General features: G+C 51.2%; 16 non-coding genes across 16 annotated transcripts; 10 read left to right on the top strand and 6 right to left on the bottom strand.

Moving 5' to 3' along the window:
* Positions 1-771: 771 nt before the first annotated feature.
* TRNAD-GUC (transfer RNA aspartic acid (anticodon GUC)) lies at positions 772-843 on the bottom strand. Its single transcript has one exon. It is a non-coding gene; the product is annotated as a tRNA-Asp (tRNA).
* Positions 844-1383: 540 nt separating this feature from the next.
* Positions 1384-1465, top strand: TRNAL-AAG (transfer RNA leucine (anticodon AAG)). The gene has a single exon. It is a non-coding gene; the product is annotated as a tRNA-Leu (tRNA).
* A 1385-nt stretch (positions 1466-2850) lies between these two features.
* On the top strand, positions 2851-2932 carry TRNAL-AAG (transfer RNA leucine (anticodon AAG)). Its single transcript has one exon. It is a non-coding gene; the product is annotated as a tRNA-Leu (tRNA).
* Positions 2933-3706: 774 nt separating this feature from the next.
* Positions 3707-3778, bottom strand: TRNAD-GUC (transfer RNA aspartic acid (anticodon GUC)). Its single transcript has one exon. It is a non-coding gene; the product is annotated as a tRNA-Asp (tRNA).
* A 540-nt stretch (positions 3779-4318) lies between these two features.
* On the top strand, positions 4319-4400 carry TRNAL-AAG (transfer RNA leucine (anticodon AAG)). The gene has a single exon. It is a non-coding gene; the product is annotated as a tRNA-Leu (tRNA).
* Positions 4401-5797: 1397 nt separating this feature from the next.
* TRNAL-AAG (transfer RNA leucine (anticodon AAG)) lies at positions 5798-5879 on the top strand. Its single transcript has one exon. It is a non-coding gene; the product is annotated as a tRNA-Leu (tRNA).
* A 1381-nt stretch (positions 5880-7260) lies between these two features.
* Positions 7261-7342, top strand: TRNAL-AAG (transfer RNA leucine (anticodon AAG)). Its single transcript has one exon. It is a non-coding gene; the product is annotated as a tRNA-Leu (tRNA).
* A 774-nt stretch (positions 7343-8116) lies between these two features.
* TRNAD-GUC (transfer RNA aspartic acid (anticodon GUC)) lies at positions 8117-8188 on the bottom strand. The gene has a single exon. It is a non-coding gene; the product is annotated as a tRNA-Asp (tRNA).
* A 540-nt stretch (positions 8189-8728) lies between these two features.
* On the top strand, positions 8729-8810 carry TRNAL-AAG (transfer RNA leucine (anticodon AAG)). The gene has a single exon. It is a non-coding gene; the product is annotated as a tRNA-Leu (tRNA).
* Positions 8811-9583: 773 nt separating this feature from the next.
* TRNAD-GUC (transfer RNA aspartic acid (anticodon GUC)) lies at positions 9584-9655 on the bottom strand. The gene has a single exon. It is a non-coding gene; the product is annotated as a tRNA-Asp (tRNA).
* A 540-nt stretch (positions 9656-10195) lies between these two features.
* On the top strand, positions 10196-10277 carry TRNAL-AAG (transfer RNA leucine (anticodon AAG)). The gene has a single exon. It is a non-coding gene; the product is annotated as a tRNA-Leu (tRNA).
* A 1369-nt stretch (positions 10278-11646) lies between these two features.
* Positions 11647-11728, top strand: TRNAL-AAG (transfer RNA leucine (anticodon AAG)). The gene has a single exon. It is a non-coding gene; the product is annotated as a tRNA-Leu (tRNA).
* Positions 11729-13103: 1375 nt separating this feature from the next.
* On the top strand, positions 13104-13185 carry TRNAL-AAG (transfer RNA leucine (anticodon AAG)). The gene has a single exon. It is a non-coding gene; the product is annotated as a tRNA-Leu (tRNA).
* A 775-nt stretch (positions 13186-13960) lies between these two features.
* TRNAD-GUC (transfer RNA aspartic acid (anticodon GUC)) lies at positions 13961-14032 on the bottom strand. The gene has a single exon. It is a non-coding gene; the product is annotated as a tRNA-Asp (tRNA).
* A 540-nt stretch (positions 14033-14572) lies between these two features.
* Positions 14573-14654, top strand: TRNAL-AAG (transfer RNA leucine (anticodon AAG)). The gene has a single exon. It is a non-coding gene; the product is annotated as a tRNA-Leu (tRNA).
* Positions 14655-15427: 773 nt separating this feature from the next.
* TRNAD-GUC (transfer RNA aspartic acid (anticodon GUC)) lies at positions 15428-15499 on the bottom strand. Its single transcript has one exon. It is a non-coding gene; the product is annotated as a tRNA-Asp (tRNA).
* Between the last annotated feature and the right edge of the window lie 189 nt (positions 15500-15688).

Raw genomic sequence — 15688 nt, 5'->3', positions numbered from 1 at the left:
TTCCTGGCCTTGCATTTTAAAGAAGAACGTAACGTTGACCTCTTCCTTCATTAGTGCCACCTCTGTCGCAATGAGCAAGCGGATGGTATGCCACACCCTGCAGGAAAAAGGTTTCGCTTCTGACGTCTTGCTTTTCTGGACATCCAGTCTCAAGTTTCCCATCTGGAACGGCGCTCCCTGCTGCTTTGTGAAGGCTTGCTGCAAGAGCCTTCGAAACCCAGGAGCTCTTGCGTTGAGCTGTGACGCGTCCTGGGAAGACCTCCCGTTGCAGCGGAATGAGCCCCACTTCCAGGGCGTGCTGGTAGCAAATTTCCCACAGCCCACAGGGAGCAAACGATCCCAGGTGTGATGTATCACCAGGAGAGGCTGAGATGAGAGTAAGGGTTCACGCGTGTGCCCGGACCGAGGTTAATGATGGGATTAGAGCTAGGGTTAGATGCAGGGAAAGAGTGAGAGTTATAATTAGGGATAAAGCTAACAGGTGATCATTACTCGTCATGTAACATGATACAAAGGGTCAGAAGAGGAACTGATTCAGGGTTACAATTTGGACTTCGCAGACAACAGGAGCACTAAATGGTGCTGAGGGGGACTCAATAAAGTGGACCGGCCGCCTAATGTAAGCAATTGTGCACAAATATTGTACGATGACTAGCGTTGCCGGTGCTTTTTTCTTAAAGAGTCAGTTCTTGGCACCCATTCCCTACTTGACTCAGCCTAATCTTCAAGAATATTTGTCAAGAACTAAAAAAAATCCAGAAAAAGTTTAACCTCCCCGTCGGGGAATTGAACCCCGGTCTCCCGCGTGACAGGCGGGGATACTGACCACTATACTAACGAGGAGACGTGAGGGCATGAAATGAACAGCTGCTGATGTCTGCACAGCATCCAGCGACCACCTAGCTGGCCTAGGGGGTCTCATTTTCCCCCGTCAAACGGCTTGCCCGATCTAAGGCTAATTTCTTTCTTTTTATCGGCACCAGGCTTAAAACTCAGTTTAAGGCGATAGTTCCGGGCTATGTTTGACTCCAGAGTTGAATCTGTCATCCCGCATTTCCTCAGCAAATCAAGCTACCCATCTCAAGTCTCATGAGCTGAGGACGGCAAAGTCCCTGTGGGCTTAGGACAGTCAAAGAAACCCCTGGGCTGCATGCTAAGCCCCTTTTCGGCTTCACTTTCCGAATCCTGCCCTAGCTTGCGATTAGTTTTTTTCTCACTTCTTGCCCCCATCTCCCACCTTGCCTCATGGTCTCCCCTCCTCTGCGCACCTGACAGTTTGCCTGCCCTTCCACTGCCTGTCACCAGACTTTCCAAGGAGAAAAGGCAAAGCACTAAAGCGGGCCGGGCAACGGGTCAAGTTCCGCTTTCGGCGACTAGCAGGGAGGTAGCGTGGCCGAGCGGTCTAAGGCGCTGGATTAAGGCTCCAGTCTCTTCGGAGGCGTGGGTTCAAATCCCACCGCTGCCACTTTTCCTGGCCTTGCATTTTAAAGAAGAACGTAACGTTGACCTCTTCCTTCATTAGTGCCACCTCTGTCGCAATGAGCAAGCGGATGGTATGCCACACCCTGCAGGAAAAAGGTTTCGCTTCTGACGTCTTGCTTTTCTGGACATCCAGTCTCAAGTTTCCCATCTGGAACGGCGCTCCCTGCTGCTTTGTGAAGGCTTGCTGCAAGAGCCTTCGAAACCCAGGAGCTCTTGCGTTGAGCTGTGACGCGTCCTGGGGAGACCTCCCGTTGCAGCGGAATGAGCCCCACTTCCAGGGCGTGCTGGTAGCAAATTTCCCACAGCCCACAGGGAGCAAACGATCCCAGGTGTGATGTATCACCAGGAGAGGCTGAGATGAGAGTAAGGGTTCACGCGTGTGCCCGGACCGAGGTTAATGATGGGATTAGAGCTAGGGTTAGATGCAGGGAAAGAGTGAGAGTTATAATTAGGGATAAAGCTAACAGGTGATCATTACTCGTCATGTAACATGATACAAAGGGTCAGAAGAGGAACTGATTCAGGGTTACAATTTGGACTTCGCAGACAACAGGAGCACTAAATGGTGCTGAGGGGGACTCAATAAAGTGGACCGGCCGCCTAATGTAAGCAATTGTGCACAAATATTGTACGATGACTAGCGTTGCCGGTGCTTTTTTCTTAAAGAGTCAGTTCTTGGCACCCATTCCCTACTTGACTCAGCCTAATCTTCAAGAATATTTGTCAAGAACTAAAAAAAATCCAGAAAAGGTTTAACCTCCCCGTCGGGGAATTGAACCCCGTCTCCCGCGTGACAGGCGGGGATACTGACCACTATACTAACGAGGAGACGTGAGGGCATGAAATGAACAGCTGCTGATGTCTGCACAGCATCCAGCGACCACCTAGCTGGCCTAGGGGGTCTCATTTTCCCCCGTCAAACGGCTTGCCCGATCTAAGGCTAATTTCTTTCTTTTTATCGGCACCAGGCTTAAAACTCAGTTTAAGGCGATAGTTCCGGGCTATGTTTGACTCCAGAGTTGAATCTGTCATCCCGCATTTCCTCAGCAAATCAAGCTACCCATCTCAAGTCTCATGAGCTGAGGACGGCAAAGTCCCTGTGGGCTTAGGACAGTCAAAGAAACCCCTGGGCTGCATGCTAAGCCCCTTTTCGGCTTCACTTTCCGAATCCTGCCCTAGCTTGCGATTAGTTTTTTTCTCACTTCTTGCCCCCATCTCCCACCTTGCCTCATGGTCTCCCCTCCTCTGCGCACCTGACAGTTTGCCTGCCCTTCCACTGCCTGTCTCCAGACTTTCCAAGGAGAAAAGGCAAAGCACTAAAGCGGGCCGGGCAACGGGTCAAGTTCCGCTTTCGGCGACTAGCAGGGAGGTAGCGTGGCCGAGTGGTCTAAGGCGCTGGATTAAGGCTCCAGTCTCTTCGGAGGCGTGGGTTCAAATCCCACCGCTGCCACTTTTCCTGGCCTTGCATTTTAAAGAAGAACGTAACGTTGACCTCTTCCTTCATTAGTGCCACCTCTGTCGCAATGAGCAAGCGGATGGTATGCCACACCCTGCAGGAAAAAGGTTTCGCTTCTGACGTCTTGCTTTTCTGGACATCCAGTCTCAAGTTTCCCATCTGGAACGGCGCTCCCTGCTGCTTTGTGAAGGCTTGCTGCAAGAGCCTTCGAAACCCAGGAGCTCTTGCGTTGAGCTGTGACGCGTCCTGGGAAGACCTCCCGTTGCAGCGGAATGAGCCCCACTTCCAGGGCGTGCTGGTAGCAAATTTCCCACAGCCCACAGGGAGCAAACGATCCCAGGTGTGATGTATCACCAGGAGAGGCTGAGATGAGAGTAAGGGTTCACGCGTGTGCCCGGACCGAGGTTAATGATGGGATTAGAGCTAGGGTTAGATGCAGGGAAAGAGTGAGAGTTATAATTAGGGATAAAGCTAACAGGTGATCATTACTCGTCATGTAACATGATACAAAGGGTCAGAAGAGGAACTGATTCAGGGTTACAATTTGGACTTCGCAGACAACAGGAGCACTAAATGGTGCTGAGGGGGACTCAATAAAGTGGACCGGCCGCCTAATGTAAGCAATTGTGCACAAATATTGTACGATGACTAGCGTTGCCGGTGCTTTTTTCTTAAAGAGTCAGTTCTTGGCACCCATTCCCTACTTGACTCAGCCTAATCTTCAAGAATATTTGTCAAGAACTAAAAAAAATCCAGAAAAGGTTTAACCTCCCCGTCGGGGAATTGAACCCCGGTCTCCCGCGTGACAGGCGGGGATACTGACCACTATACTAACGAGGAGACGTGAGGGCATGAAATGAACAGCTGCTGATGTCTGCACAGCATCCAGCGACCACCTAGCTGGCCTAGGGGGTCTCATTTTCCCCCGTCAAACGGCTTGCCCGATCTAAGGCTAATTTCTTTCTTTTTATCGGCACCAGGCTTAAAACTCAGTTTAAGGCGATAGTTCCGGGCTATGTTTGACTCCAGAGTTGAATCTGTCATCCCGCATTTCCTCAGCAAATCAAGCTACCCATCTCAAGTCTCATGAGCTGAGGACGGCAAAGTCCCTGTGGGCTTAGGACAGTCAAAGAAACCCCTGGGCTGCATGCTAAGCCCCTTTTCGGCTTCACTTTCCGAATCCTGCCCTAGCTTGCGATTAGTTTTTTTCTCACTTCTTGCCCCCATCTCCCACCTTGCCTCATGGTCTCCCCTCCTCTGCGCACCTGACAGTTTGCCTGCCCTTCCACTGCCTGTCTCCAGACTTTCCAAGGAGAAAAGGCAAAGCACTAAAGCGGGCCGGGCAACGGGTCAAGTTCCGCTTTCGGCGACTAGCAGGGAGGTAGCGTGGCCGAGCGGTCTAAGGCGCTGGATTAAGGCTCCAGTCTCTTCGGAGGCGTGGGTTCAAATCCCACCGCTGCCACTTTTCCTGGCCTTGCATTTTAAAGAAGAACGTAACGTTGACCTCTTCCTTCATTAGTGCCACCTCTGTCGCAATGAGCAAGCGGATGGTATGCCACACCCTGCAGGAAAAAGGTTTCGCTTCTGACGTCTTGCTTTTCTGGACATCCAGTCTCAAGTTTCCCATCTGGAACGGCGCTCCCTGCTGCTTTGTGAAGGCTTGCTGCAAGAGCCTTCGAAACCCAGGAGCTCTTGCGTTGAGCTGTGACGCGTCCTGGGAAGACCTCCCGTTGCAGCGGAATGAGCCCCACTTCCAGGGTGTGCTGGTAGCAAATTTCCCACAGCCCACAGGGAGCAAACGATCCCAGGTGTGATGTATCACCAGGAGAGGCTGAGATGAGAGTAAGGGTTCACGCGTGTGCCCGGACCGAGGTTAATGATGGGATTAGAGCTAGGGTTAGATGCAGGGAAAGAGTGAGAGTTATAATTAGGGATAAAGCTAACAGGTGATCATTACTCGTCATGTAACATGATACAAAGGGTCAGAAGAGGAACTGATTCAGGGTTACAATTTGGACTTCGCAGACAACAGGAGCACTAAATGGTGCTGAGGGGGACTCAATAAAGTGGACCGGCCGCCTAATGTAAGCAATTGTGCACAAATATTGTACGATGACTAGCGTTGCTGGTGCTTTTTTCTTAAAGAGTCAGTTCTTGGCACCCATTCCCTACTTGACTCAGCCTAATCTTCAAGAATATTTGTCAAGAACTAAAAAAAATCCAGAAAAGGTTTAACCTCCCCGTCGGGGAATTGAACCCGAATTGAACCCCGGTCTCCCGCGTGACAGGCGGGGATACTGACCACTATACTAACGAGGAGACGTGAGGGCATGAAATGAACAGCTGCTGATGTCTGCACAGCATCCAGCGACCACCTAGCTGGCCTAGGGGGTCTCATTTTCCCCCGTCAAACGGCTTGCCCGATCTAAGGCTAATTTCTTTCTTTTTATCGGCACCAGGCTTAAAACTCAGTTTAAGGCGATAGTTCCGGGCTATGTTTGACTCCAGAGTTGAATCTGTCATCCCGCATTTCCTCAGCAAATCAAGCTACCCATCTCAAGTCTCATGAGCTGAGGACGGCAAAGTCCCTGTGGGCTTAGGACAGTCAAAGAAACCCCTGGGCTGCATGCTAAGCCCCTTTTCGGCTTCACTTTCCGAATCCTGCCCTAGCTTGCGATTAGTTTTTTTCTCACTTCTTGCCCCCATCTCCCACCTTGCCTCATGGTCTCCCCTCCTCTGCGCACCTGACAGTTTGCCTGCCCTTCCACTGCCTGTCTCCAGACTTTCCAAGGAGAAAAGGCAAAGCACTAAAGCGGGCCGGGCAACGGGTCAAGTTCCGCTTTCGGCGACTAGCAGGGAGGTAGCGTGGCCGAGCGGTCTAAGGCGCTGGATTAAGGCTCCAGTCTCTTCGGAGGCGTGGGTTCAAATCCCACCGCTGCCACTTTTCCTGGCCTTGCATTTTAAAGAAGAACGTAACGTTGACCTCTTCCTTCATTAGTGCCACCTCTGTCGCAATGAGCAAGCGGATGTTATGCCACACCCTGCAGGAAAAAGGTTTCGCTTCTGACGTCTTGCTTTTCTGGACATCCAGTCTCAAGTTTCCCATCTGGAACGGCGCTCCCTGCTGCTTTGTGAAGGCTTGCTGCAAGAGCCTTCGAAACCCAGGAGCTCTTGCGTTGAGCTGTGACGCGTCCTGGGAAGACCTCCCGTTGCAGCGGAATGAGCCCCACTTCCAGGGCGTGCTGGTAGCAAATTTCCCACAGCCCACAGGGAGCAAACGATCCCAGGTGTGATGTATCACCAGGAGAGGCTGAGATGAGAGTAAGGGTTCACGCGTGTGCCCGGACCGAGGTTAATGATGGGATTAGAGCTAGGGTTAGATGCAGGGAAAGAGTGAGAGTTATAATTAGGGATAAAGCTAACAGGTGATCATTACTCGTCATGTAACATGATACAAAGGGTCAGAAGAGGAACTGATTCAGGGTTACAATTTGGACTTCGCAGACAACAGGAGCACTAAATGGTGCTGAGGGGGACTCAATAAAGTGGACCGGCCGCCTAATGTAAGCAATTGTGCACAAATATTGTGCGATGACTAGCGTTGCCGGTGCTTTTTTCTTAAAGAGTCAGTTCTTGGCACCCATTCCCTACTTGACTCAGCCTAATCTTCAAGAATATTTGTCAAGAACTAAAAAAAATCCAGAAAAGGTTTAACCTCCCCGTCGGTGAACCCCGGTCTCCCGCGTGACAGGCGGGGATACTGACCACTATACTAACGAGGAGACGTGAGGGCATGAAATGAACAGCTGCTGATGTCTGCACAGCATCCAGCGACCACCTAGATGGCCTAGGGGGTCTCATTTTCCCCCGTCAAACGGCTTGCCCGATCTAAGGCTAATTTCTTTCTTTTTATCGGCACCAGGCTTAAAACTCAGTTTAAGGCGATAGTTCCGGGCTATGTTTGACTCCAGAGTTGAATCTGTCATCCCACATTTCCTCAGCAAATCAAGCTACCCATCTCAAGTCTCATGAGCTGAGGACGGCAAAGTCCCTGTGGGCTTAGGACAGTCAAAGAAACCCCTGGGCTGCATGCTAAGCCCCTTTTCGCCTTCACTTTCCGAATCCTGCCCTAGCTTGCGATTAGTTTTTTTCTCACTTCTTGCCCCCATCTCCCACCTTGCCTCATGGTCTCCCCTCCTCTGCGCACCTGACAGTTTGCCTGCCCTTCCACTGCCTGTCTCCAGACTTTCCAAGGAGAAAAGGCAAAGCACTAAAGCGGGCCGGGCAACGGGTCAAGTTCCGCTTTCGGCGACTAGCAGGGAGGTAGCGTGGCCGAGCGGTCTAAGGCGCTGGATTAAGGCTCCAGTCTCTTCGGAGGCGTGGGTTCAAATCCCACCGCTGCCACTTTTCCTGGCCTTGCATTTTAAAGAAGAACGTAACGTTGACCTCTTCCTTCATTAGTGCCACCTCTGTCGCAATGAGCAAGCGGATGGTATGCCACACCCTGCAGGAAAAAGGTTTCGCTTCTGACGTCTTGCTTTTCTGGACATCCAGTCTCAAGTTTCCCATCTGGAACGGCGCTCCCTGCTGCTTTGTGAAGGCTTGCTGCAAGAGCCTTCGAAACCCAGGAGCTCTTGCGTTGAGCTGTGACGCGTCCTGGGAAGACCTCCCGTTGCAGCGGAATGAGCCCCACTTCCAGGGCGTGCTGGTAGCAAATTTCCCACAGCCCACAGGGAGCAAACGATCCCAGGTGTGATGTATCACCAGGAGAGGCTGAGATGAGAGTAAGGGTTCACGCGTGTGCCCGGACCGAGGTTAATGATGGGATTAGAGCTAGGGTTAGATGCAGGGAAAGAGTGAGAGTTATAATTAGGGATAAAGCTAACAGGTGATCATTACTCGTCATGTAACATGATACAAAGGGTCAGAAGAGGAACTGATTCAGGGTTACAATTTGGACTTCGCAGACAACAGGAGCACTAAATGGTGCTGAGGGGGACTCAATAAAGTGGACCGGCCGCCTAATGTAAGCAATTGTGCACAAATATTGTACGATGACTAGCGTTGCCGGTGCTTTTTTCTTAAAGAGTCAGTTCTTGGCACCCATTCCCTACTTGACTCAGCCTAATCTTCAAGAATATTTGTCAAGAACTAAAAAAAATCCAGAAAAGGTTTAACCTCCCCGTCGGGGAATTGAACCCCGGTCTCCCGCGTGACAGGCGGGGATACTGACCACTATACTAACGAGGAGACGTGAGGGCATGAAATGAACAGCTGCTGATGTCTGCACAGCATCCAGCGACCACCTAGCTGGCCTAGGGGGTCTCATTTTCCCCCGTCAAACGGCTTGCCCGATCTAAGGCTAATTTCTTTCTTTTTATCGGCACCAGGCTTAAAACTCAGTTTAAGGCGATAGTTCCGGGCTATGTTTGACTCCAGAGTTGAATCTGTCATCCCGCATTTCCTCAGCAAATCAAGCTACCCATCTCAAGTCTCATGAGCTGAGGACGGCAAAGTCCCTGTGGGCTTAGGACAGTCAAAGAAACCCCTGGGCTGCATGCTAAGCCCCTTTTCGGCTTCACTTTCCGAATCCTGCCCTAGCTTGCGATTAGTTTTTTTCTCACTTCTTGCCCCCATCTCCCACCTTGCCTCATGGTCTCCCCTCCTCTGCGCACCTGACAGTTTGCCTGCCCTTCCACTGCCTGTCTCCAGACTTTCCAAGGAGAAAAGGCAAAGCACTAAAGCGGGCCGGGCAACGGGTCAAGTTCCGCTTTCGGCGACTAGCAGGGAGGTAGCGTGGCCGAGCGGTCTAAGGCGCTGGATTAAGGCTCCAGTCTCTTCGGAGGCGTGGGTTCAAATCCCACCGCTGCCACTTTTCCTGGCCTTGCATTTTAAAGAAGAACGTAACGTTGACCTCTTCCTTCATTAGTGCCACCTCTGTCGCAATGAGCAAGCGGATGGTATGCCACACCCTGCAGGAAAAAGGTTTCGCTTCTGACGTCTTGCTTTTCTGGACATCCAGTCTCAAGTTTCCCATCTGGAACGGCGCTCCCTGCTGCTTTGTGAAGGCTTGCTGCAAGAGCCTTCGAAACCCAGGAGCTCTTGCGTTGAGCTGTGACGCGTCCTGGGAAGACCTCCCGTTGCAGCGGAATGAGCCCCACTTCCAGGGCGTGCTGGTAGCAAATTTCCCACAGCCCACAGGGAGCAAACGATCCCAGGTGTGATGTATCACCAGGAGAGGCTGAGATGAGAGTAAGGGTTCACGCGTGTGCCCGGACCGAGGTTAATGATGGGATTAGAGCTAGGGTTAGATGCAGGGAAAGAGTGAGAGTTATAATTAGGGATAAAGCTAACAGGTGATCATTACTCGTCATGTAACATGATACAAAGGGTCAGAAGAGGAACTGATTCAGGGTTACAATTTGGACTTCGCAGACAACAGGAGCACTAAATGGTGCTGAGGGGGACTCAATAAAGTGGACCGGCCGCCTAATGTAAGCAATTGTGCACAAATATTGTACGATGACTAGCGTTGCTGGTGCTTTTTTCTTAAAGAGTCAGTTCTTGGCACCCATTCCCTACTTGACTCAGCCTAATCTTCAAGAATATTTGTCAAGAACTAAAAAAAATCCAGAAAAGTTTAACCTCCCCGTCGGGGAATTGAACCCCGGTCTCCCGCGTGACAGGCGGGGATACTGACCACTATACTAACGAGGAGACGTGAGGGCATGAAATGAACAGCTGCTGATGTCTGCACAGCATCCAGCGACCACCTAGCTGGCCTAGGGGGTCTCATTTTCCCCCGTCAAACGGCTTGCCCGATCTAAGGCTAATTTCTTTCTTTTTATCGGCACCAGGCTTAAAACTCAGTTTAAGGCGATAGTTCCGGGCTATGTTTGACTCCAGAGTTGAATCTGTCATCCCGCATTTCCTCAGCAAATCAAGCTACCCATCTCAAGTCTCATGAGCTGAGGACGGCAAAGTCCCTGTGGGCTTAGGACAGTCAAAGAAACCCCTGGGCTGCATGCTAAGCCCCTTTTCGGCTTCACTTTCCGAATCCTGCCCTAGCTTGCGATTAGTTTTTTTCTCACTTCTTGCCCCCATCTCCCACCTTGCCTCATGGTCTCCCCTCCTCTGCGCACCTGACAGTTTGCCTGCCCTTCCACTGCCTGTCTCCAGACTTTCCAAGGAGAAAAGGCAAAGCACTAAAGCGGGCCGGGCAACGGGTCAAGTTCCGCTTTCGGCGACTAGCAGGGAGGTAGCGTGGCCGAGCGGTCTAAGGCGCTGGATTAAGGCTCCAGTCTCTTCGGAGGCGTGGGTTCAAATCCCACCGCTGCCACTTTTCCTGGCCTTGCATTTTAAAGAAGAACGTAACGTTGACCTCTTCCTTCATTAGTGCCACCTCTGTCGCAATGAGCAAGCGGATGGTATGCCACACCCTGCAGGAAAAAGGTTTCGCTTCTGACGTCTTGCTTTTCTGGACATCCAGTCTCAAGTTTCCCATCTGGAACGGCGCTCCCTGCTGCTTTGTGAAGGCTTGCTGCAAGAGCCTTCGAAACCCAGGAGCTCTTGCGTTGAGCTGTGACGCGTCCTGGGAAGACCTCCCGTTGCAGCGGAATGAGCCCCACTTCCAGGGCGTGCTGGTAGCAAATTTCCCACAGCCCACAGGGAGCAAACGATCCCAGGTGTGATGTATCACCAGGAGAGGCTGAGATGAGAGTAAGGGTTCACGCGTGTGCCCGGACCGAGGTTAATGATGGGATTAGAGCTAGGGTTAGATGCAGGGAAAGAGTGAGAGTTATAATTAGGGATAAAGCTAACAGGTGATCATTACTCGTCATGTAACATGATACAAAGGGTCAGAAGAGGAACTGATTCAGGGTTACAATTTGGACTTCGCAGACAACAGGAGCACTAAATGGTGCTGAGGGGGACTCAATAAAGTGGACCGGCCGCCTAATGTAAGCAATTGTGCACAAATATTGTACGATGACTAGCGTTGCCGGTGCTTTTTTCTTAAAGAGTCAGTTCTTGGCACCCATTCCCTACTTGACTCAGCCTAATCTTCAAGAATATTTGTCAAGAACTAAAAAAAATCCAGAAAAGGTTTAACCTCCCCGTCGGGGAATTGAACCCCCGGGGGATACTGACCACTATACTAACGAGGAGACGTGAGGGCATGAAATGAACAGCTGCTGATGTCTGCACAGCATCCAGCGACCACCTAGCTGGCCTAGGGGGTCTCATTTTCCCCCGTCAAACGGCTTGCCCGATCTAAGGCTAATTTCTTTCTTTTTATCGGCACCAGGCTTAAAACTCAGTTTAAGGCGATAGTTCCGGGCTATGTTTGACTCCAGAGTTGAATCTGTCATCCCGCATTTCCTCAGCAAATCAAGCTACCCATCTCAAGTCTCATGAGCTGAGGACGGCAAAGTCCCTGTGGGCTTAGGACAGTCAAAGAAACCCCTGGGCTGCATGCTAAGCCCCTTTTCGCCTTCACTTTCCGAATCCTGCCCTAGCTTGCGATTAGTTTTTTTCTCACTTCTTGCCCCCATCTCCCACCTTGCCTCATGGTCTCCCCTCCTCTGCGCACCTGACAGTTTGCCTGCCCTTCCACTGCCTGTCTCCAGACTTTCCAAGGAGAAAAGGCAAAGCACTAAAGCGGGCCGGGCAACGGGTCAAGTTCCGCTTTCGGCGACTAGCAGGGAGGTAGCGTGGCCGAGCGGTCTAAGGCGCTGGATTAAGGCTCCAGTCTCTTCGGAGGCGTGGGTTCAAATCCCACCGCTGCCACTTTTCCTGGCCTTGCATTTTAAAGAAGAACGTAACGTTGACCTCTTCCTTCATTAGTGCCACCTCTGTCGCAATGAGCAAGCGGATGGTATGCCACACCCTGCAGGAAAAAGGTTTCGCTTCTGACGTCTTGCTTTTCTGGACATCCAGTCTCAAGTTTCCCATCTGGAACGGCGCTCCCTGCTGCTTTGCGAAGGCTTGCTGCAAGAGCCTTCGAAACCCAGGAGCTCTTGCGTTGAGCTGTGACGCATCCTGGGAAGACCTCCCGTTGCAGCGGAATGAGCCCCACTTCCAGGGCGTGCTGGTAGCAAATTTCCCACAGCCCACAGGGAGCAAACGATCCCAGGTGTGATGTATCACCAGGAGAGGCTGAGATGAGAGTAAGGGTTCACGCGTGTGCCCGGACCGAGGTTAATGATGGGATTAGAGCTAGGGTTAGATGCAGGGAAAGAGTGAGAGTTATAATTAGGGATAAAGCTAACAGGTGATCATTACTCGTCATGTAACATGATACAAAGGGTCAGAAGAGGAACTGATTCAGGGTTACAATTTGGACTTCGCAGACAACAGGAGCACTAAATGGTGCTGAGGGGGACTCAATAAAGTGGACCGGCCGCCTAATGTAAGCAATTGTGCACAAATATTGTACGATGACTAGCGTTGCCGGTGCTTTTTTCTTAAAGAGTCAGTTCTTGGCACCCATTCCCTACTTGACTCAGCCTAATCTTCAAGAATATTTGTCAAGAACTAAAAAAAATCCAGAAAAGGTTTAACCTCCCCGTCGGGGAATTGAACCCCGGTCTCCCGGGGATACTGACCACTATACTAACGAGGAGACGTGAGGGCATGAAATGAACAGCTGCTGATGTCTGCACAGCATCCAGCGACCACCTAGCTGGCCTAGGGGGTCTCATTTTCCCCCGTCAAACGGCTTGCCCGATCTAAGGCTAATTTCTTTCTTTTTATCGGCACCAGGCTTAAAACTCAGTTTAAGGCGATAGTTCCGGGCTATGTTTGACTCCAGAGTTGAATCTGTCATCCCGCATTTCCTCAGCAAATCAAGCTACCCATCTCAAGTCTCATGAGCTGAGGACGGCAAAGTCCCTGTGGGCTTAGGACAGTCAAAGAAACCCCTGGGCTGCATGCTAAGCCCCTTTTCGGCTTCACTTTCCGAATCCTGCCCTAGCTTGCGATTAGTTTTTTTCTCACTTCTTGCCCCCATCTCCCACCTTGCCTCATGGTCTCCCCTCCTCTGCGCACCTGACAGTTTGCCTGCCCTTCCACTGCCTGTCTCCAGACTTTCCAAGGAGAAAAGGCAAAGCACTAAAGCGGGCCGGGCAACGGGTCAAGTTCCGCTTTCGGCGACTAGCAGGGAGGTAGCGTGGCCGAGCGGTCTAAGGCGCTGGATTAAGGCTCCAGTCTCTTCGGAGGCGTGGGTTCAAATCCCACCGCTGCCACTTTTCCTGGCCTTGCATTTTAAAGAAGAACGTAACGTTGACCTCTTCCTTCATTAGTGCCACCTCTGTCGCAATGAGCAAGCGGATGGTATGCCACACCCTGCAGGAAAAAGGTTTCGCTTCTGACGTCTTGCTTTTCTGGACATCCAGTCTCAAGTTTCCCATCTGGAACGGCGCTCCCTGCTGCTTTGTGAAGGCTTGCTGCAAGAGCCTTCGAAACCCAGGAGCTCTTGCGTTGAGCTGTGACGCGTCCTGGGAAGACCTCCCGTTGCAGCGGAATGAGCCCCACTTCCAGGGCGTGCTGGTAGCAAATTTCCCACAGCCCACAGGGAGCAAACGATCCCAGGTGTGATGTATCACCAGGAGAGGCTGAGATGAGAGTAAGGGTTCACGCGTGTGCCCGGACCGAGGTTAATGATGGGATTAGAGCTAGGGTTAGATGCAGGGAAAGAGTGAGAGTTATAATTAGGGATAAAGCTAACAGGTGATCATTACTCGTCATGTAACATGATACAAAGGGTCAGAAGAGGAACTGATTCAGGGTTACAATTTGGACTTCGCAGACAACAGGAGCACTAAATGGTGCTGAGGGGGACTCAATAAAGTGGACCGGCCGCCTAATGTAAGCAATTGTGCACAAATATTGTACGATGACTAGCGTTGCCGGTGCTTTTTTCTTAAAGAGTCAGTTCTTGGCACCCATTCCCTACTTGACTCAGCCTAATCTTCAAGAATATTTGTCAAGAACTAAAAAAAAACCGAAAAAAGGTTTAACCTCCCCGTCGGGGAATTGAACCCCGGTCTCCCGCGTGACAGGCGGGGATACTGACCACTATACTAACGAGGAGACGTGAGGGCATGAAATGAACAGCTGCTGATGTCTGCACAGCATCCAGCGACCACCTAGCTGGCCTAGGGGGTCTCATTTTCCCCCGTCAAACGGCTTGCCCGATCTAAGGCTAATTTCTTTCTTTTTATCGGCACCAGGCTTAAAACTCAGTTTAAGGCGATAGTTCCGGGCTATGTTTGACTCCAGAGTTGAATCTGTCATCCCGCATTTCCTCAGCAAATCAAGCTACCCATCTCAAGTCTCATGAGCTGAGGACGGCAAAGTCCCTGTGGGCTTAGGACAGTCAAAGAAACCCCTGGGCTGCATGCTAAGCCCCTTTTCGGCTTCACTTTCCGAATCCTGCCCTAGCTTGCGATTAGTTTTTTTCTCACTTCTTGCCCCCATCTCCCACCTTGCCTCATGGTCTCCCCTCCTCTGCGCACCTGACAGTTTGCCTGCCCTTCCACTGCCTGTCTCCAGACTTTCCAAGGAGAAAAGGCAAAGCACTAAAGCGGGCCGGGCAACGGGTCAAGTTCCGCTTTCGGCGACTAGCAGGGAGGTAGCGTGGCCGAGCGGTCTAAGGCGCTGGATTAAGGCTCCAGTCTCTTCGGAGGCGTGGGTTCAAATCCCACCGCTGCCACTTTTCCTGGCCTTGCATTTTAAAGAAGAACGTAACGTTGACCTCTTCCTTCATTAGTGCCACCTCTGTCGCAATGAGCAAGCGGATGGTATGCCACACCCTGCAGGAAAAAGGTTTCGCTTCTGACGTCTTGCTTTTCTGGACATCCAGTCTCAAGTTTCCCATCTGGAACGGCGCTCCCTGCTGCTTTGTGAAGGCTTGCTGCAAGAGCCTTCGAAACCCAGGAGCTCTTGCGTTGAGCTGTGACGCGTCCTGGGAAGACCTCCCGTTGCAGCGGAATGAGCCCCACTTCCAGGGCGTGCTGGTAGCAAATTTCCCACAGCCCACAGGGAGCAAACGATCCCAGGTGTGATGTATCACCAGGAGAGGCTGAGATGAGAGTAAGGGTTCACGCGTGTGCCCGGACCGAGGTTAATGATGGGATTAGAGCTAGGGTTAGATGCAGGGAAAGAGTGAGAGTTATAATTAGGGATAAAGCTAACAGGTGATCATTACTCGTCATGTAACATGATACAAAGGGTCAGAAGAGGAACTGATTCAGGGTTACAATTTGGACTTCGCAGACAACAGGAGCACTAAATGGTGCTGAGGGGGACTCAATAAAGTGGACCGGCCGCCTAATGTAAGCAATTGTGCACAAATATTGTACGATGACTAGCGTTGCTGGTGCTTTTTTCTTAAAGAGTCAGTTCTTGGCACCCATTCCCTACTTGACTCAGCCTAATCTTCAAGAATATTTGTCAAGAACTAAAAAAAATCCAGAAAAGTTTAACCTCCCCGTCGGGGAATTGAACCCCGGTCTCCCGCGTGACAGGCGGGGATACTGACCACTATACTAACGAGGAGACGTGAGGGCATGAAATGAACAGCTGCTGATGTCTGCACAGCATCCAGCGACCACCTAGCTGGCCTAGGGGGTCTCATTTTCCCCCGTCAAACGGCTTGCCCGATCTAAGGCTAATTTCTTTCTTTTTATCGGCACCAGGCTTAAAACTCAGTTTAAGGCGATAGTTCCGGGCTATGTTTGACTCCAG

Source organism: Ambystoma mexicanum, unplaced genomic scaffold (genome assembly GCF_040938575.1).
Source record: "Ambystoma mexicanum isolate Mex_15411 unplaced genomic scaffold, UKY_AmexF1_1 Mex_scaf20, whole genome shotgun sequence".
Classification (NCBI taxonomy): domain Eukaryota; kingdom Metazoa; phylum Chordata; class Amphibia; order Caudata; family Ambystomatidae; genus Ambystoma; species Ambystoma mexicanum.
This window is presented reverse-complemented; position numbering and strand designations above follow the sequence as displayed.